The sequence below is a fragment of the Tasmannia lanceolata genome, unplaced genomic scaffold (genome assembly GCF_043159265.1).
Source record: "Tasmannia lanceolata isolate RefF3 unplaced genomic scaffold, GAP_Taslan_0.1 ptg000023l, whole genome shotgun sequence".
NCBI lineage: Eukaryota > Viridiplantae > Streptophyta > Magnoliopsida > Canellales > Winteraceae > Tasmannia > Tasmannia lanceolata.
The window spans coordinates 1,492,756-1,515,347 of NW_027518700.1; the positions used below are offsets into that span (position 1 = coordinate 1,492,756).

The window sequence follows — 22,592 nt, forward strand, 5'->3', positions numbered from 1 at the left end:
TCCTCAAGTCTTACACTCGGTGTCCCCAATCCGCTGTTCAAGCTCAGACGATCTGTTGGGGAGTCTAGGATCCAACAACAGGTAAACTTGAGAACAGATTGCGAGTCCAAAACTGATTATTGGACTCAAAATTAAATGTAAATTTGGGTCATATTAGACTCACAATCAGCTAGCCATCAAAATCCAACTTGTGATAAGAATGGTGCACAACATATCGAATTTCGTTTAAGAAAAGGAAAAAAGGACTGAGACGTTGAGAAAGCCACACATGTTTCTCCATTAACGACTTTTCTCTTCTTTGCCCCCAAATAAATTACTCGCCAAATCATCCTTGCAAAACCTTCAAAACTCCCTTTTTATAGAACTCTATTTCTCAACTCCTAATCAAAACCCTAAAATCAAACCCTGCTTTGCAAAAGCGTTAACACCTTAAAGTTTCTTTCTTAAGGGGAGCCTTTGATAACCTTGTTTTGAAGAAGTGTACTCTAATTAGGTGTCGATTTTGCAAATGAAAGCATGAAATTCCATAACATCTATGTATTTATGGTGGGTCAAAATGCCCTACTTTATAATGATACTACCATTCGTGGGCCATGCTATGCATGAGAAAAGAATTGTGGGCCCCACTTCATCGAAACATAAGGTGTAAAATATTAGGCCTCACTCTATGCATAGGTTTAGGTGGAGATGGTAGAACCCATCCAGCAAAACCTGAGGTGTAAAATGGTGGTCCCCACACTATGAATGGGTTTTGGTGGAAATGGTGGCCCCCATGCACCAATCAAAACATGAGGTGTAAAGGCTGAGCACTATGGATGCATTGGTTTGGGTGGAGATGGTGGGCCCCACCCCATCAAAACATATGTGTAAATGGTGGCCCCATTTACCCTATTTCCGAGAACTTCCACAACTTTTTTTGTTTCTCTTTCTGGATAAGATAGGATAATAACAAAAGATGGCGAAGGAAGGGATTCAAAAAGGGCATTTCCTTGGGTTTGGTTTGGGGAAGACGTTTTGATAGACTCCTTGGAGAAAATCACTTTCCTTTTTTTTGTTTTTCTCTTAAGGCCTGTTCAGTTGCCCAGTTTTTGCAGAAAAGGAAACGGATTTTAACCCCGAATCTGCGGAAAATAGCTTAAAATCACCGTTTGTTGCACGGAGACGGAAAGCGCGAATGTGACGTGGTTTCCGACTTATCCGACGTGGGTTATCCGTTTCCGTCATTTGAAATCCGAGTGTGTTAGTCGGATTTGAGCCTCGGAAAAACAGAGGAAAAAGAGGAGGTGCGGTGTTTTAAGAAAACCCACGGAGAAAACCTCCCAACTTCGTCTTCTTCCTACTGTACTCCTCGCAACTCCTCAAAAATCAACAGTAAGTCTCCTCCCTCTATCCTCTTTCCCTCTCTTTCTATTTTTTTTTTAATTTTTTGGTCGTATAAATGTGTCTTTTCTTCTTCTATCCTGGAAACCCTCATTTTTTTCATTTTTTTGTTGGAAACCTTAGTTTTATGGTTTGATCTGTGTTGTAAACCATATATTTGACCATTTTTTTTTGTTCGACAGCCTCTTTTTTGCTGGAAACCCTCTTTTTTGCCATTTGTTTTTCATATTTGTGTTGGAAACCCTTGTTTTTGGGTTCGATCTATGATTTAAACCCTTTTTTTGGCATTTTCTTTGTTGGAAACCCTCTTTATTGCCATTTCTTTTACTGATGTTGGATCTATGTTTGAAACCCTCTTTTTGAAGCCCTTATTCTGTGTTCCAATAGTGTAGGAAACCCTCTTTTTTTATTTTCTCCATTTCAGTTCATTGGCTTGGATTTAAGGGTTCGGATTTAGGCATTTGAGTTTATTGGATCTGATTTATTGTCTGTGAGCAAAATGTTTGTGATCCAATAAACCAAGATTCTCATACTTGTTGATTGTTTGTCTGTGATGCCCAATACTGCTGTTTAATCTCTGGTTTGCTTTCCTTCATTTTGCAGGTGGTCACCCTCTCATTTCATTTTCATTTCCAAGAACTATTCCATCATTTTCAAGGTAATCAACACTCCCAGTTATTTTATTTTTCCTATTCAGGTAGATGTGCTTATGTTGTTTGGATGTGCTTGGATGGATGGATGGTTTATGGAGGAGTTGTTTATGGATGGATGGGTTATGGATGGATGGTTTATGGAGGGGTTGTTTATAGATGAATGGATTATTGATGGATGGTTTATGGAGTTGTTGTTTAAGGATGGATGGTTTGTGGAGGGATATTATATGCATGGTTGGATGGTTTATGGAGGGAGTGTGTATGGGTGGATTGATGGTTTATGGATGGAAGTGTTTTTTCTGATTGTGTTGTTTGTAATTATGTTGATTGTTTTTTTTATTTTGTTTAAGATGCTTTATTTGTGATTGTGTTGTATTTTTCATTGAGTTATTGAGTTCTTCTTTAGAGTAAGATGCCTCGTCATCGTACAAGGAGGAGGAAGAAAGAGTCGATGTGAAGAGATGAGTTGAAGCGTAGGAATGAGCTAGTTGGGCAAGCAGTCTCACTACTAATGACTGGTGCTGCTGCTATGTTAGTACTTTGGAAAGAGTACTATGAAAAGTATCTTCTCAGAGCTCCCTATGAAAGCAATTACTTAACGCGTCGTACGTTCATTTCTTTTGTCATCGATTCAGATTAACATTGTCATAACTTGCTACGGATGAACGTCAGCTGCTTTCGTCAATTTGTTGAAATATTTAAACGGGCGGGAACCCTACAAGATACAATCCATTGTAAGGTGGAGGAGCAAGTTGCTATCTTCTTGCATATTGTGGCACATAATCAGAGGGTTAGGACTATTAGAGCATGTGCTAGACGTTCAGGGGCAACTGTTTCGACGTATTTCAACAAAGTACTAAAGGTAATTTTGGGTATGCAAGATTTCTTCATCAAACCACCGACAGGTGAGACACCATCGCAAATTGAGGGGAATCCAAGGTAGATGCCATATTTCAAGGATTGCATCGGTGCAATAGACGGGACATACATACGTGCTAAAGTACGTATTGAAGACAAACTTGCCTACTTTTGTCGTAAGCATTTTATAGCTCAAAATGTTTTGGCGGCCTGTGACTTTGACTTAAAATTCACGTATATCCTAGCCGGATGGGAGGGTTCGGCTTCCGACTCGAGAGTGTTAGCGGATGCATTAACAAGGGCTGACATTTGGGACGTTGGCGGAGGCTCAGTCACAGCTAGACGCATATTTGGAGAGAGCCAGGTATCAGAGCAGCGAAAGGGTTGAGGAGGTAGAGGAGTTGCGAAATGAAAGGGCAGAGGTGGTGCCACAGAGGGTGTTACCATTGGTTTCCCTCTTTCTTGTTGGTTCCATTATATTGCTTTTAAAATCTGCTTCTTAAGTTTTTTTGAGTATTTTTTTGTATTAGTGGACTATTTGGTAGGCTTAGGGGGCATAACTTGCTTAATATGTGGTAAAGAACATATTCTGTGATGTTTCTTTTCTGTTTCCCTGGCAACTGAATGCACATTCTCCAAGATGGGTGTTTCAGTTATTGTGCACATACATCATTTTTAATTATAGGTGATGGCATGGTGTATAGACTATGTTAGTTATATGGTTCAGCACATCATCAGACGAGGATCAAATATTGTGGAGATGTTGAAGTTCCGTCCTTGATATCCACCGTGTAAAGAATGATAGTGTTTTATATGGAACTTTTTTTTTTTTGTAGGAGCTTGTGTAGAAACATGTAGTAGGCATTTGGCTTTGTATATTTTTTCTGTAGGAGCTTGTGTAAAAAAAACATGTACTAGAAACATGTAGTAGGCCTGGGATTTAACCCACCTTCTCAAGTTTCTCCCTCTCCGGCTCTTCTCACAACTGACCCCACAAATATTCCATGGAATATTTTTTCAACGTTTCCAAACATGGCCTTTTTGTTCCCAATAAGTACCTTGATTTCTTAATTATTAATGTTTGCTTGCCCATATTTTTACCTGAAAAAATACAAATTAACTTCGTATAATTTCTCATAGAAAATGATATTTCCACCCCTTCTTTTAACATTTCTACCTAAAATGGAATCCTATGTGGTAAAAAACATATTCTGTGATGTTTCTTTTCCGTTTCCCTGGCAACTGAATGCACATTCCTTGTTTCTATACTGTTTCTTTTCCGTTTCCTGGCAACTGAATGCGCACTCTTACTGCTTTCTTAGCAGTTTCTTTTCCTTCCCGTTTCCTTCTGCCACGTCATTATATGTATCCCCAAATTAGTTTTTTTTTTTTTTTTTTTTTTTCCGTTTTTTATTGAAGATGCCACGTAGATCTAACACTAGATGGGGGAATTTTAGATTGACACATAACAAAAAAGAGTAAAATATAATTGCAATCATTACAAAAAGAAATATTCCTTTATATATTCTAAATATATAGCACTTGGAATTGCCATTTGTTATGGTCATTTTCACCATTTCTTTCATTTTAAATGTATCCATATTATGTACGACTTATTAAAAGTCCTACGAAGGAATGAATTAAAAGTGAGCAAAAAGGGGGTTTCCTTTAATATTTAGAGATTTAGTACGAATCTTTATTGTTATTAGCTATGTCTTTAATTAGCTTTATTAGGATTCTCTTTTAGTAGGAAAGTGCTGTAGAAGAGATCTCTTATTAGAGAAATTATATGGTGGCCGACCGTCAAAGTAGCCACCTAGCCCTTGTGAATCTCACGGTCGGGGATCATATACAAACTCCTCTTATTAAGCATGTAATTGTCATTTTCAAGATATCAATGAAAAAAGTGTCTTCTTCTTCCCCTATTCTTTTCTTGTTCTTAAGAATATCTCCCCGGACGTGAGATTAATTAAGTCTCTTCCAAGCGCCGTATTAGTTCATTGCAGAGGAAGCTAGAGTGGTGGGCCTTGAAGAGCCTACACTTCGAGATCGAGCGATGTTTTCACTTTTTGCTCTTTCCCATATAAAATAGGAAACTCACACACACACACTCTCTCTCTTAATCCTATTTTGACTCCCTCTCTTTCTCTCTCCAAGGACCCGTTCTTCCGTTGAACAATCTTATGAGTAAGAAAACAACTTGCACGGGAAACAAAGAAAAGGTGAGTGTTTGATTGTTTTTTTAAGATATATTCATGGTATTAGAAGAATAAAATATTTTATCTTTATTTATAATCATGGATGTTTGGTGGTGGCTACCATACAATTTCACAAACTGAACACTCAAGACACAAACTGATTGATGTAGTTATTTTGGTAGATTTCTCATTGATATCCATGGGGATCTTGAGCAATTTCTCATTCATATCCATGGGGATCATATACAAACTCCTCTTATAGATTTTGTTGGTGGGTTTATTCCACTCTATTTAGTGCAATTTCTTAGTGTTTGAAAATTACACATCATTTAGTTTTATTGGCGTCGAAGTTTGATTTTGGATAGTATTAAACAGAGTTATAGAATTTTTTTTTTTTATTAAAATTCCAAAAAATTATGTTGTACAGACCACCATTGATATGCATGGGGATCTTGCGCTTCTTACGTTGGTATTTTTGCCAATCTAATCTAGGTACTTTCCTTTCGTCTATGTTTATGACATTCCTTTGTCATTATTTGTGTTTTTTGGTTCCACATGCTTGATCTGCTTATTCGCATAGCTGCTGCCCCTCGATAGTTGATGCCAACGAATCGGCCGGACCTGCACCCCTTATTAGGGGCAGAGGAGGTACTTGGTGGAGGCGAACTCTTTGTTTAATTGAATGGCATGCGACGATAGAAATCAAGGCATTTGTCCAACTCTATTTATAAAAAGAGGGGAAGAAGAGCAACATACGGGTTTATGTTGTAATGGCAGGGGTATGGAATCGGGGTTTAATTGGCTTGATGGATATGGATTTGAAGCTCCAAAAGGTCGGATAGTGGCATTCCTCTTCCTATACGGGTTATGAAGGTATTTGAAGTAAGGCTATTTTGGGTTTATTATTGTCACGAGTTATAGAATATTCTCTTCCGTCTATGTATTCAGGCTTATGAATAAATTCTTATATCAAATGTTGCCCGACACCCATGATAATAATTCATACCAATTCCATTCTCTATGTTTTGAACATCAAGGATTATATCTAATCCTTTAACCCTTCACTGAGGATTGCACTTTAAATTGTGCTTTTGATAGTCCATGTCATTTAAGGAAACATAATAATTTCCTCAGCATGATTTTGTAAAAACTTCATCATTGATCGTGGACTGCGAATATGTTTCATGTATTTTATTTATAATTTACATTTTTTAAGGTGTCCATTTTGTGTGTATATCGGATAACTCAGACATGAACTTTACATAAAATAAAATCTTTCATTTTCTTTTCAGTCTAAAATTTCCTTAGAAAACTATATATCCCAGTTTGGAGTTCCCAAAAATGACAATTTTGTGCCCGTCACGACTTAAAGACCCCGATTACACGTTAGATCAGCTAGATCTGAGTTCACCTAAGGAAATAGGTGTAACTTAAAAACAATTCCTCACACGACTTTCTCTCTCTCTCTCTCTCTCTCTCTCCCATTTTCTATCCTTCCAGCAGATCGAATGATCCGAATCCACCTAATATACTTGGCACAAGAAAAGAATAGGGGAAGAAAAGACACTTTTTCATTGATTCTTGAAAATGACAATTACATGCTTAATAAGAGAACTCTTCTACAACACTTCCCTACTAAAAGAGAATCCTAATAAAGCTAATTAAAGAAATAGCTAATAACAATAAAGATTCTTACTAAATCTCTAAATATTAAATAATTATTAAATAACTAATAGATATTATTAGAAAATTAAATAGTAACTAGTAGATTATTGCAGAAGATCTCTTCAGATCATATCAATTCCCTTCTCCTTCAAAATGACCATGTCCTCAAGGTCTAAAATTTGGAAATTGTTGCTGAAAGTCACGCCAGTGTCCTCATGTGGCATCATTCCTTGCTTAGATTTCTGCATAACCATGCTCATCTGTTGAGAGTCCATTGCTTGAACATCACCTGAAGTGGAACCCCGTAAAACAAATTGCCATCACGAGAAAACTCCATTAGTAAATTTGCAAAATCCCACGTTACTAGGCCTAATGTTGTCAACCATTGTACCTGCCTCAACACAAAAATTATTCCCACGCATCGTCCACTGAAATTCACGACAAATCCCTGTACTAAAAAGTCGAGTACCATCCACAGCGGTCACCGACAAGGAATTTGTTTTCTGCGTGAAACAACCAGATCATTTCGCCATTCGTGGGTCTAAGAAGTTATGTGTGCTCCCGGAATCCACAAGGATCATAATCGGCATTTTTTTTACAAACCCCTTAATACACATAGTTGGGAATGACGGCGAGATTGTGAGTGCGAACACAGATATCTGTAAATCTGCAGTTGAAACTTCTTCAGGAGAAAGATCAGTATCTTCCATTCCTGCCTCAACCTCGTTATCATAACCTTCTAATAGGTCGCTTACAACGGTGTCCCGGTACAAACTTCTCATCATAGTTGTAGTAGAGGCCTTTTTCTCGGTGTTCCATCATTTGTTTTTCGTTGAAGTGTTTGATGGGAGGAAGGCTATTGTTACCATCAAATTGAGGTTTCGAACCTGGCGATGAAGGCAATAGAGCAAGTTTAGGAAGGGGTCGCGGACGATGGTTAATAGCACCAATCGATTCCTCCTCTAACCTAGCCAACTCAATAGCTTGATCAAGAGTTGTAGGCTTGAGCTTTTGTACACCTGGTTGAATCTCATCCTTAAGTCCCGCAATGAATGCACTTATAAAAAATTGACCAGGATTTCCTGCGATTATTTCTAGTATGGAATGAGTCAATCATCCACTTTGGTATCTTATTGAACAAAAATGGTGATATTGTTCCTCCATTGATCAAGAAGATCTTTAGTTTTACTGGAAATTTTTTCAAAACGCTCTTGATATGCTGCAACCGTCCCAGTCGAAGCCTTATAATATCCGCAATGGGATCTTCGCTCACTCTTGGCCCAAAACGCTGACAAATAGCCTTTTTGAAGACCGACCAAGAAACAATTCCATGAGTGTGCTCAAACCATTGAAGCCATTGAACGGCTTTTCCTTCTAAGTGAATCGAGGCTAGAGCCACCCTTTGCTCTGTATCAATTTCATTAACCCCAAAAAATTTGTCACAACGATAAACCTAACCCTTTGGATCATTGTCTGCAAATTTAGGAAAATCGATCTTTGCATAGCGGGGTTGGAATGTACCCGAAGGAGGGGCTGTGATTAGTGGAACAACGATCTCACTTCGATCGACAATATTACCTTCAGTTTCCGAATAAGCGGGCACATTACCAATGGTTGTCGCTCCCAAGCGTCGTAAATTTTTTGTAAACTGACTTGTAGTCGAAGCCTCTATTCGAGCAACAACATCCTGCAACTTCGTAAGCTCTTCCGAATGATGAGAGGCGGATTCTTGCAACTTAGAAATTGCAGTAGAATGGAGTTTCAATTCCGCCTCAATTTGTTTAAATCTGGTTCCATCTGCCATAATTATTGATACGCAAGCCGAAGATCGTCGGCTCTGATATCACTTAATACGGCGCTTGGAAGAGAGACTTAATTAATCTCACTTCCGGAGAGATATCCTCAAGAACAAGAAAAGAATAGGGGAAAAAGAAGACACTTTTTCATTGATATCTTGAAAATGACAATTACATGCTTAATAAGAGATCTCTTCTACAACACTTTCCTTCTAAAAGAGAATCCTAATAAAGCTAAATAAAGAAATAGCTAATAACAATAAAGATTCTTACTAAATAATAAATAATTATTAAATAGTAACTACTAGATATTATTAGAGAATTAAATAGTAACTGGTAGATTATTGCTGAAGAGATACTTCATATCGTATCATGAACAAAAAAGGGAAAAAATTCAAGATCTGCACGAAAACTAATATATCAAATTAGAAAGAAAGAAAGCCTAATATAATGTCAGTTAATGACATTACAACATATACCAGTGTATTTCTCTAGATTTGGAGGAGGCATTGAAAATTCTTGAAATTTATGGGACTCTGGCTTATTATAGAAATAATAAGTTTCAAGATAGCCCAACCAATTCAAATACACAAAACTATATAACCATCCCAGATTAGGACTACTTACAAATAGGGCGAGCTAATTCCAAAAACCCGTCGATTGTCGGCTGCACCTCACCTTCATGAACCGAGATCCTACTTTTTTTTAAACCTTCAAAGCCGTCAAGTGGCCATGTTTATGGTGGGGGTAATATGGAAATCGAGATGAATCAAGTTGAGGAAGTTACTATGAATGCATTCAATATCTATGGGAGACGTTGAACATTTATGGGAAGGTACTATGAATGTGTTTTGGAGACGAATAGAAATGGTGCGATTCATAATAGAAATGGTTATATAGAGACCGCGCCAAGTTTGTCAAAACAGACATATGAAAACACATATACACGTGCCCAAGAATCTGAATTGTGCTGGTGAGAGCTTGGCTGAATTCATGTTGGGTGGTATTGAAACCTAAGCATCATAAGCTCTCCTTATCCCATTGCCAAAGAAGTGGGGTTTCAGACAACAGTACCTGCAATTACAAAGAAGGGGAAACGAACAAAAAATAGTACCTTACCAAGAGGAGGAATATACATTTATTAGGAAAACTATATGCAATGTGTGGGTTTCAGCTCCCGAACAGCTGCAATTAAAAAGAAGCAACGGAAAAAAACAGAGCAACTCACTAAGAAGAGCATACATTCATCAAGAAAACCATATGAGGTAAAAAGGAATGGTAGAATGAAGCGAGCCCTTGCAAACGTGAGATGAAAGGGCTCTTACATTGTTTGCACATCACAAAGTGCATTTAACACTTGTCGACTTTTAAATTTAAAGTGACGTGCAGCCAATGGGGGAGCCTAACCCTGCATCCAATAGCCGACTTTTACATTTTTGCAAGGGCTCTCTTCAGCCAAGCATTCCTCTAAAATATAAGTAGGTTTCACCCCCCAATACTTGGGATGGAAAAAAACAGCTTAGCAAGAGACATTTGTCATCTGACAAAGTTATCGGCAATGCCCGTAAATCTTCTCCATTATATCGAGGTCTCTGTTCCCAATTTCTTTGCTTTCTTCTTTTGTATTTGTTATTAGTTTAATAATGGGGCAGTTGGGGTGGATAAATAAAAGGACTGTGAAAGGAGACACGGAAGAAGATAAAGATGTGGAGCTGGTGGAAGAAGGGCTTCCTCTTCCCCACATAACGTATCATGGAAGAAGAGCTGCTTCCAAGAAAATACATTATCAGTTTTCCAATAAACTCGGCACAATTGCAAATGAATATATGTATGCATCAGAAAGAGAAGAAATGAAGAAAGAAGTGGAGTATGAAGAAAGAAAGACTAACATGACAATAAACGAATGGCAGAGGAAGAAAAAGGGCATCTATTAAGATTATTCCTTGTTTGGATGCAACTAAGTATGCATGAGAGATATGGTAGTACATGTATGTATCTCTCTGTTTGTAGATATCCCCAATCGGTCTGGATGCAACTAAGTATGGATGAGAGGAATATGGTAGTATATGTATGTATCATAGATGCTTTTTTAACCCAACAATGCTCGTACAATCTATTATCAATAGATATGTACATTAAATAATGTATGAATCCGTATTTCTCAATTTGTAGATAGCTAAATAGAAAAATGTGTAAATAGAAGTGACAGTAGCCACCCACTGGGAATAAAGAAACCAAAAACAGTATAATCCCCCACCAATTAGGAATAAAGAAACAAAAAATAGAATAATCCAACGTTGAAACATGTACCTTGTCGTATTGCACCTACAAATAGCTGATTTCTCCTCCTGAACTTGGCATTTGCAGAGGTTAACTGACATAACAACTTCAAGTTAGACCCATAAAATGAAAAAACGTTGATCCAGCCATATGTTCCTAAAATTTAGTACCAGTCATTCAATGTATATGTTTTCACCATTTTCTTATCTTGAATTCTTGACAGGTGGAGAAATTGAGTAGGAACCCCCACCAAGTAGGGAGGTAGGCCTACATAAATAATTGTATCAGATTCTGCAATATAATCATGTCAATAGAGAACAAAGTCACAAACTAAAATCAAAATAGATAACAAAGAAATTCAATGAACTTAATGACCAATACAAAAAAAAAAAAAACATTGATGGAGATATGCCCGGATATTACTTATCTATCAGGCATTTCATCGAAGCGTAGGCTGGCATGATCATGACAACACCCAGAAATACTTCGCATAAACAAATGATATCACTGAAAATAGAAACTATGGATTATGACCAAATTAGAGGAAAATAAAACCAGAACAGAAAACAAAGAAAGTCAATGAACTACTATGCTTAGCCAGTACCAAATTTTTTTTTGATGGATTCCATTCCTCACTTCACAATAGCACAATGTATTCACAATGTTTTTGATGGTGTTGCTTCTCAGTGTTATACGCAAAACAAAACTGGAACGAAAAAAAATCTAATCCACAAAAAATAGAACAACTTTCAAATTTTCTTGGGAAGCCTTTAAGCAAATGTCACCGCACAATTTCTTGATCAAGGCTTAATCAATGGGGTGGCATCATGTAATCATGATGGACAAACGATGATAGATCAAACTCTTTGTGGTCCATGAAATCTTAACTCTTTGTGGCCCTTGAAATCAACTATTTGAGCGAAAGGCAGAGTCCGTTTTATGGACTACCTTCTTGTGGCAAAATCCTTACAAAATAATAAGGGTCCTACTATGGAAACCGAGTATGTTAGAATCAGTTTTCCTTTTTCCTATTTTGCTAATTTAGATTGTTTTCTTTAATTAAGTTATTTCCATATTAGAGTAGAATTTCCTTATTTCCTTTTTTATATTCTGCTGATTTCTATTTCCATATTTTACTTTCCCTAATTTCTATATAATGTAGATGCCGTATGGCTTTTTGAGCAATGAATAATCAAATTAAGTGCAATTTGCATATTGGAGGTCGAGTTTCCTCGAATTAGCTCATTGGAGGCCTGAGTTTCCTCGAATTAACTCAATCTTTCTCTTTTTCTAACACCTTCTTCCCTGTTTCCCTTTATGATAACAGTGTTCTATCAAGTTGGTACCAGGGCACTTTCCTGATGGATGCCTCTGACGCGCCTTCGAAAGAACGAGCTTGGTATCAGAGATTCGAAGGCTTATTCCATGGCTGCCGGGAACAAGAATAGTTCGTCATTAGAAGAACAAGTCTTGAAAGTGAAGTTCAATTTGAGATTCCAAGCTTTCGAAGAGAAAATAATGAAAATGTTTAGAGAATTTCTTTTTTCAAAATCTCAATCTTCCTCAGGTGATGGCACCAGCACCTGGCATGAAGTTAGGAGAGCCTCTAAGTGAAGAGTTCAGCGCGAGCACCATCGAGAAGGCTTACCCAATAAAAAGGAAAAGACGCAACATAAAAAAGAGAGAAAGAAATCAGATCAAAGAAAAGGCAAAAAAGCCACAAAAGAAAGGGGTTAATAATTATCAACATTCTCGAGTCCAACAACGTCGATGCCAAAATTTTTGCAATGCCTCTCAACCTTTCCAACGGCACAGAAGCTTTCATGAACCGCATGATGAGATTGGTTTGCAATTGTTGTGGCCTCAACCCTTGATGATGGTGACTAATTACAAGACAAAGAAAAGATAAGAAGGACGGAGCAAGAAAAAAGAAAATGAAAAGAGAGAAGAGATTTGGCAAGTCTTGCACAAGATCAATCTTCAACCTTGGGGACAAGGTTAAAATTAAGGGCGGGCGAATGTTAGAATCAATTTTTCTTTTTCCTATTTTGCTAATTTAGATTGTTTTCTTTATTTAAGTTATTTCCATATTAGAGTAGGATTTCCTTATTTCCTTTTTATATTCTGCTGATTTCTATTTCCATATTTTGCTTTCCCTAATTTCAATATAATGTAGATGCCGTATGACTTTTAGAGCAATGAATAATCAAATTAAGTGCAATTTGCATATTGGAGGTCGAGTTTCCTCGAATTAGCTCATTGGAGGCCCGAGTTTCCTCGAATTAACTCAATCTTTCTATTTTTCTATCATTTTCTTCCCTATTTTCCTTTATGATAGAACGGTAAGTATATAAAAGAGTAGGGAACTATGCAAATCTTCTTTAATCATTCGCATTCTTGCCCACACTCGGTCACCTCTGATTTGAAGCCAAAGCTCTTGCAAAAGTAGCTTTTGCTCTTGCAAATACAAATTCTCTTATGCCACACAAAACAATCAAATCAAAATACAGAAAAGCATAGGCTAACAAGGCAAAAACAAGGAAAACTCGAAACTTCATACACTACATAATTTTTTTGGGTGTATATTCTGCTGCCTGTGCTTTTATAAGGAGAAGTCCAGAGAAAATAGAGAGAAGAGAGGTTGTTTTCTTTTTGGAAAGAGACTTCACGGAACGTAATATTGCACCTTTTGTGCCTATTATTTTGCTAAAAAATCTTCCTTATTATGTATTCTACGGTCTAGATGGAGAATACTTTTGATCTTTCCTACCATTACAAAGAGAATAAGTAGAAGGTCACTGTTTTTTAGCCGAGTATCCTACTTCCTTGTTTCGATCGAATTTTGCCGATCGAATTTTGCAGGAACAAAGAGTAGTTGCCCAAATAGGGAAACAACTTTGTATGAGAATAGGAAACCGTAGCTGGAATACTGATTTTATGCTAAGTTTTAGGGAGTTTATGTTTTGTAGTACAAAGTGTATTTACGTTTCGTTCATAAGTGCCACGTAGATCTCAAACGGGATGGGGGGACTGTCCACGTGGGCGTGAACAGTGAAACCCCCATCTTGCTATATTATAATAGATTCCTAAAGAACTAGGGGTGTCAATGGATCCAGACAGTCCGATGGATCGTTCGAATCCGAACGTTAATGAACGAGATCTAAACATATGAATAGGATCCATGGGCTTATTTCGGATCATCAAATATGGGATCCGAAAAATTTCGGATTCGTTATGGGCACTCCACAGATGCCCATTGGGTAGTCACGATCCGAAATGTTTTGCAAAAATACCGTCCAAATTTTGTTAATGCTAACCGTTCTATGAAGGGTATTTTGGTCAAAACCTCTATTATCACTTAATGAATTGGATGGGAGTGCGATTTCATTCATTTCTCATTTCATACTTTCACGAAGGAAAAGAGAGAGGGGTTTTAGGGTAATTTATTCTTTGATAATAGTTATACATTATATTCGTGTAGGTAATTTTGATTAGTTTTATTGTTTACAAGGATTATTTTACGCATAGATTAAACATAGATAAATTTTTAATTTAGTTGAAGAAAATACAGAGACACACTAATAGTGGACTGCCATTCTAACTCTTTTTTTTATAAGTAAAATTAATTGTTTACTTAGCTTAGTGGGACATAATAGGACACTTTGATGGACGGTCCGAATTAAAATGGATCGTGATCATGACGTGGAAAGTAAGATCTGAAGAATAATTTGACTCCGACCCGACCGATAAGGAATTTGAATGGATCGTGACTGTGACATAGGTGGATCCGACCCGAAGTGGATCCGTTGACACCCCTATAAAGAACCTTCAATTTATGTTGGTAACCCTCTAAATTAACTATAATCATGTCATTACTTCTATATCATAGAAAGAAAATTTCTTCCAAAAAAATTATGGAGAAAAGCGGATACTCAATTTAACGTGAGTTGACGAATTCCATACTCGATCTCATAGATACATATAGAATTCCGTAGAAAGCCGTATTCGATGAAAGTTGTATGTACGGCTTGGAGGGAGATCTTTCATATCTTTCGAGATCCACCCTTCAATATGGGGTCAAAAAGCCAAAGTAAGAGATTCGTTTTTAGCCCTTATAAAAAGAAAATTGATTCTTGAACATAGTTAGCAAAACTTCGTTTTAAACGGTCGTTTTATTGGGTGTAAAACTTTCACGATGAAAAAAACTCTGTTTTTTAGGCAAACGTTTTAAACACGTTTAAAATGCTTTTTAAATGTTTTAAGCCCACTTTCCAATTTTACCCCCACCATATTTTGTAAATGACAAAATTTTAAACTTATTTTTCTGTGTTTCCGTTTCTTTAAGTATGTTTATTTGAACCGGTACCGTATTAAACTCTAATTTTTGCCGTCCCGTTTTTTTGCCGAATCACGTTTTGCTAACTATGTTCTTGAACCTCTTTCACGTTTTCATTAGAAATGTTTTTCCTGCATTCCAAACGGGGTCTAAATTCAAATCATCACGTTTTTTTCCCCTTGTAATCAAATGTTGGAAGAGTCTCATGGAAGCACTTAAGTATTAGGTAAGGATTTCTATTACCAATTTGTCAATGTTTAATAAATGGCTTTTATGGCGATATCAATATAAATTAACCATAATCATATCATTTCCTTGAAATTTTTTTCCTAAAAAATTATGGGGTTTTTGCAAAAGAAGTCTTCTACTTTGTTTTATTTGCAAAAAGAGTCTTCTTGTTCAACAATTTGCAAATAGAGTCGTAACGTTCGAGTGAATTTTGCAAATCAGGTCATGTCATTTGTTTGTGACCAAAATGCCCATGGTAGATTTCTTTACTCATGAAAGGACCAAAATGTCCTTGTACTTAAAAAGACAAACTACCTTATAAAAAGACCAAAATTCAATCTGTATATACTAGCATTCTTATACATGAAACGACAAAAATTACGGGCCCTACTCAACCCATGGGCTCGGGTGGAGATCTGTGGGACCTACCCAATCATAGCATTCTTGACCTATGCTATGCATAGGTGTAAAAAAATGAGCCACCCTATCACAACATAAGTTATAAAATTGTGAACCCTACCCTATACATGGGCTCTACGCCACAAATACATACGGCAAATTGGTGTGCCCGACCTGATGCATGGGTTTGAGTTGACCCGGTGTGACCTGCCTTATCAAAACATATCCGCGAGCATCATGGGTATTTTGGTCTTTTTAAAAGCTTAATTTCATCTTTTCATACGTAAGGGCATTTTGGGTGCAGGACTGGGCAGATACCATCAGGGTATGACTGAGTGGCCAGTGTTCAAGACCTTTAATGGTTTGTTTGGGCTTGGGTATGAACCGACCAAGGCAGAGGTCAAAGAGATGAAGCGATACATGATAAAATAGGCAGAGTGTCGCAGTAGAGGTTTGGACTTGCCGATGGGACCATTTGATCTAACAATGAATGGGCGTTTTCGTAAGGAAGGAGCAGATTTTCCTTTCTGTGGCTTTACAGAAACCTGGATAGACGAGTCGACTGGGCAGAGACTTCCTGGGTTGGAGATTTTCTTTGATTGTGATTTAGATGATGAGCCGATCTCTTGGAAACCCTACGTTTGGAGACACTAGGAAAACCTTCAAAGAGTCTCTGTAGCTCGATTCAAGCCCTTCTCTTGGAAACCCTACGTTTGGAGACAGTAGGAAAACCTTCAAAGAGTCAATGCAGCTCGATTCAAGCCCTTCTCGCTCGATTCAAGCCCTTCTCCACCCTTCTCTTGGAAACCCTACGTTTGGAGACACTTGGAAAACCTTCAAAGAGTATCTGTAGCTCGATTCAAGCCCTTCTCGCTCGATTCAAGCCCTTCTCTGCCCTTCTCTTGGAAACCCTACGTTTGGAGACACTAGGAAAACCTTCAAAGAGTCAATGTAGCTCGATTCAAGCCCTTCTCGCTCGATTCAAGCCCTTATCTGCCCTGCTCTTGGAAACCCTACGTTTGGAGACACTAGGAAAACCTTCAAAGAGGCTCTGTAGCTCGATTCAAGCCCTTCTCTCTCGATTCAAGCCCTTCTCTCTCGATTCAAGCCCTTCTCCGCCCTTCTCTTGGAAACCCTACGTTTGGAGACACTAGGAAAACCTTCAAAGAGTCTCTGTAGCTCGATTCAAGCCCTTCTCTGCCTTTCTCTCGGAAACCCTAAGCTTGGAGACACTACATTGTGGGAGGGGAAACAGCCAATCGGAGAAACAGCCAATCCGAGGATAGTGAAGCTAGGCGGGAGTTCAAAATTGCAAGAGAAACAGGGCAGAGAAGGGCTTGAATCGAGCGAGAAGGGCTTGAATCGAGCTACATTGACTCTTTGAAGGTTTTCCTAGTGTCTCCAAACGTAGGGTTTCCAAGAGAAGGGCAGAGAAGGGCTTGAATCGAGCGAGAAGGGCTTGAATCGAGCTACAAAGACTCTTTGAAGGTTTTCCTAGTATCTCCAAACGTAGGGTTTCCAAGAGAAGGGCAGAGAAGGGCTTGAATCGAGGGAGAAGGGCTTGAATCGAGCTACAGAGACTCTTTGAAGGTTTTCCTACTGTCTCCAAACGTAGGGTTTCCAAGAGAAGGGCAGAGAAGGGCTTGAATCGAGCGAGAAGGGCTTGAATCGAGCTACAGAGACTCTTTGAAGGTTTTCCTAGTGTCTCCAAACGTAGGGTTTCCAAGAGAAGGGCAGAGAAGGGCTTGAATCGAGTGAGAAGGGCTTGAATCGAGCTACAGAGACTCTTTGAAGGTTTTCCTACTGTCTCCAAACGTAGGGTTTCCAAGAGAAGGTCAAAGAAGGGCTTGAATCGAGCGAGAAGGGCTTGAATCGAGCTACAGAGACTCTTTGAAGGTTTTCCTAGTGTCTCCAAACGTAGGGTTTCCAAGAGAAGGGTAGAGAAGGGCTTGAATCGAGCGAGAAGGGCTTGAATCGAGCTACATTGACTCTTTGAAGGTTTTCCTAGTGTCTCCAAACGTAGGGTTTCCAAGAGAAGGGCAGAGAAGGGCTTGAATCGAGCTACAAAGACTCTTTGAAGGTTTTCCTAGTGTCTCCAAACGTAGGGTTTCCAAGAGAAAGGCAGAGAAGGGCTTGAATCGAGCGAGAAGGGCTTGAATCGAGCTACATTGACTCTTTGAAGGTTTTCCTACTGTCTCCAAACGTAGGGTTTCCAAGAGAAGAGCAGAGAAGGGCTTGAATCGAGCGAGAAGGGCTTGAATCGAGCTACATTGACTCTCAGAATGAGAGCTTTCCTAAGAACCATACATCAAATTCCATCATCTCTCACCACCCTCTCTTTTACCCGTCGCTTATTGATGTGAGATCCCACCTGGTTAGATAGAACTAGCAACAAAAGTGACAAATAAAAGCTCAATTTCACTCAATTCCTATCTTCTAGGCAGCTTGTGATTCTCTGGTAATGGAGATACATGAAATTTGTAAGAACAATAGACTACTTCGAGGGTAGTAACCTCCTAGAACAAGAAAAGGAAAATACAGAGTAGAAAGTTTTTTCATCCCCTTTTGTCCTAACTCCTCTGCCTTTTAAGAATATTTTCTAACCAATTCTGTTATCCTTTTTTTATTTATTTTTATTTTTTTTGATATCACGCATAGTCATCCAACACACTAGGCCTTTTTCTTTTCCTCATGCTCTCGCATGTGGGTATCGTTTCAGGGGGTTTTATTGCCACATCAGCTGTCCAGGTGGCACTATCCTCACGCTTGCCTTGAGTCATATCATTACCATTCCCTTCCCAAAGAACCTTGTCCTCAAGGTTCAGTTGAGGATATAAGTGACGTAGAGTATTGGCGTCCTCCCACGAGGCCTCTTCTAATGGCAATCCTTCCCATTGCACTAAGGCTTGAGCTACCCAGTGCTCTTTCTTTTATCACCTTCTTTGAAAGTCTCACCTCTCTCATGCAACAGACGTTCCACGAAATGCCTTTCGCGATGGACCCTAGCAAAATTCCATTTGTATGATTTTTTTACTGTCAAACCACTTGATCCATAAAAGAATCCATGAAAAGTTGCCCCACTCGGATTTTTGATGGATCAAGCGGTTTGAACACTTTCCACATTCTTTCATAAGGAAGCGATGCAACCAAACAGGCTACAAAGAAAAACACAACAAAGCATTCTACTATGTGATGTAACTTGGTGTCTTCTTAGTAATAAATTCACTCTCTCCATTGAAAAACTTTTTTCCCTTTTCCCCTCCTAAACACATGCTGCTGTTACTTGCAATGCTGACTAGTGAACCTTTTGGTTTTGGGAAAATGACCAAATAGAAGGGGTTTCTACTGACTATGACATTTGAAGAGGGGTGTTTTGTAAATCACCAATCAAGAGTGCATATGACTAAAATGCCCTTGATTCTCTCTCTCTCTCTCTCTCTCTCTCTCCCCCTATCAAATCACCTTTTTGAAATGATTACATTTAGAATACAAATCCCAAAACCCACCTTTTTCTCTCTTCTTCTTCTTCCTCCCACCTATGTACGTATGAAAAACCCAATAACCTCCATTTTTGAAACCCAAAAACCTCCATTGTTAGATGCCAAAAGCTTCATTCTATTGCTGAAAACCTCATTTTTAGATGTCAAAGCCTCCCTAACCCTTCATTGCATTGGAAAACGCCTCCATTTACAACAACTATTGCAAAAAACGTTATTAGATTCCGAAATCGCAAAAATCTTCACTAGAAACCACCATTCCATTGCACAAAGCCTCCATTCAATGGAAATGTGTGTATTTCTAGCCCTCTCCCTTCTCTTTCAATTATAAGGCATGTTTATAAACTTGAATGAAAGTTTTCCATGTTAAACTACTGTTTTCCACTTTATAATCATTGTTATTTTACTGTAAACCACTAATTTCTTAAGTTAAACTACTATTTCACTATGATAAACCACTACTGAAGTGGATGTTTATAAGTGGTTTATATAGCTTCTTTGGTTAAGAATCCTCAGTAGTGGTTTATAATCATAAGTAGTGGTTTATTAAGGCTTACCAGTGGTTTAGAGTGTTAATAATTGGTTTATAAGGATTAACAATGGTTTAAAGTGTTTATAAATGATTTATACAGGGTGAGCAGTAGTTTACAGTGTTTATAAGTGGTTTATACAGGCTTATCAGTGGTTTAGAGTGTTTACAACTGGTTTATATAGGGTAAATAGTGGTTTATATAAGCCTATCAGTGATTTAGAGTGTTTATAAGTGGTTTATATAGGCTTATCAGTGGTTTAGAGTGTTTATACATGGTTTATACAGGGTAAGAAGTAGTTTATAGTGTTTATAAGTGGTTTATATAGGCTTATCAGTGGTTTAGAGTGTTTACAACTCGTTTATATAGGGTAAACAGTGGTTTATCTAAGACTATCAGTGGTTTAGAGTATTTAGAAGTGGTTTATATTGGCTTATTAGTGGTTTAGAGTGTATATACATGGTTTATACAGGGTAAGAAGTAGTTTATATAGGCTTATCAGTGGTTTAGAGTGTTTACAACTGGTTTATATAGGGTAAACAGTGGTTTATATAAGCGTATCAGTGATTTCGAGTGTTTATAAGTGGTTTATATAGGTTTATCACTGGTTTAGAGTGTTTATACATGGTTTATACAGGGTAAGAAGTAGTTTATAGTGTTTATAAGTGGTTTATATAAGCTTATCAGTGGTTTAGAGTGTTTACAACTCATTTATATAGGGTAAACAATGGTTTATCTAAGCCTATCAGTGGTTTAGAGTGTTTATAAGTGGTTTATATAGGCTTATCAGTGGTTTAGAGTGTTTATACATGGTTTATACAGGATAAACAGTGGTTTACAGCGTTCATAAGTATTTTATATAATCGTAGCAGTGGTTTAGAGGATTTATAAGTGTATAATATATGGTAAACAATGGTTTAGAGTGTTTATAAGTTGTTTATATAAGCCTAACAGTGGTTTAGATTGTTTATAACTGGTTTATATAGGCTTAACAGTGGTTTATAGTGTTTATAAGTTGTTTATACAGTATAAGCAGTGGTTTATATAGGGGTAAGCAGTAGTTTATAGTATTTATAAGTGGTTTATATATGGTAAACAGTTGTTTAGAGTGTTTATAAGTTGTTTATACAGTGTAAGCACTTGGTTAGAGTGTTTATAAGTGGATCATGTAAGCCTAGCAGCGGTTTAGAGTGTTTATAAGTTGTTTATATAAGCCTAACAGTGGTTTATAGTGTTTATAAGTGGTTTATATAAGCTTAACAGTGGTTTAGAGTGTTTATAAGTTGTTTATACAGTGTAAGCAATGGTTTATAGTGTTTGTAAGTGGTTTATATAGGGGTAAGCAGTGGTTTAGAGTTTTTACAAGTGGTTCATATAGGGTAAACAGTGGTTTAGAGTGTTTATTAGTTGTTTATACAGTGTAAGCACTGGTTTATATAGGGGTAAGCAGTGGTTTAGAGTATTTACAAGTAGTTTATATAGGGTAAACAGTTGTTTAGAGTGTTTATAAGTTGTTTATACAGTGTAAGCAGTGGTTTAAAGGATACCGGAGAGAGGTGCACAAACCTGCGGGGCATTGTGACCCTCTAATGGACGGTTGGGATCATCCCATGAGAGAAAGAGGGCATTGTGGCCCTCTAATGGACGGTTGGGATCATCACATGAGAGAGAGGGGCATTGTGGCCCTCTAATAGACGGTTGGGATCATCCCATGAGAGAGAGGGGGCATTGTGGCCCTTTAATGGACGGTTGTGATCATCCCATGAGAGAGAGGGGGGCATTGGGGCCCTCTAATGGACGGTTGGGATCATCCCACGAGAGAGAGAGAGAGGGGGCATTGTGGCCCTCTAATGGACTGTTGGGATCATCCCATGAGAGAGAAAGAGAGAGGAATTGTGGCCCTCTAATTGATGGTTGGGATCATCCCATGAGAGAGAGGGGGCATTGTGGCCCTTTAATGGACGGTTGGGATCATCCCATGAGAGAGAGAGAGGGGAGCATTGGGGCCCTCTAATGGACGGTTGGGATCATCTCACGAGAGAGAGAGAGAGAGAGAGAGAGAGAGAGAGAGAGAGAGAGAGAGAGAGGCATTGTGGCCCTCTAATGGACTGTTGGGATCATCCCATGAGAGAGAAAGAGAGAGGAATTGTGGCCCTCTAATTGATGGTTGGGATCATCCCATGAGAGAGAGAGAGAGAGAGAGAGAGAGGTGACGATATTTTAAAAATGAGGGTATTTTTGTCCTAAACCCATGCAAACCAGTCACCATCACTGTATATTGGTTATTTCCAAGTCTCCCCTCTTCAAATGTCATAGTCAGTAGAAAGCCCTTTCATTTGGTCATTTTCCCTTTGGTTTTCACAGCACATACCTAGATTTATGCAGTGGTTGAAGTACATCATTCATGTACTATGGGTTCAGACTCCTGTTGAAAGTACAGTACTCTGGGGATCAGCTATATGAATGTGAAAGCGAAGGTGGATGCCGGACTTTGTAGAGTTCTCCATCATTCGACACGGTCAACTTGAATGGTGGTCTGCAAGAAGTCTGGATTATGTTAGCCATGGCGACGACATATCGGTTGTGTGCTTATGTTTGTCTACGCAAAAGCATTAACATCTCCACTTTATGATTGATTGTTACTCATCAGTTACATGTATGCAAATTAATAATTTTTTTTTAAAAATATTTTTAATGTATGAGAGAGGTGAGACTTTCAAAGAAGGTGATAACAAGCCACACAAGAGAATTTTTTTTTTTTTTTTTGAAAAT

The 22,592-nt window shown here is 38.1% G+C and overlaps 1 long non-coding RNA gene across 2 annotated transcripts; it reads left to right on the plus strand.

The window, feature by feature from the left end:
• Positions 1-921: 921 nt before the first annotated feature.
• On the plus strand, positions 922-13,041 carry LOC143856324 (uncharacterized). 2 transcript variants are annotated; one of them, XR_013238162.1, is made up of 5 exons: positions 922-1,371; positions 1,984-2,038; positions 5,517-5,581; positions 5,670-5,962; positions 12,158-13,041. It is a non-coding gene; the product is annotated as an uncharacterized LOC143856324 (long non-coding RNA). The 2 variants fall into 2 exon arrangements; XR_013238161.1 differs by lacking the exon at positions 12,158-13,041 and having other exon boundaries at positions 5,670-6,153.
• The last annotated feature ends 9,551 nt before the right edge of the window (positions 13,042-22,592 follow it).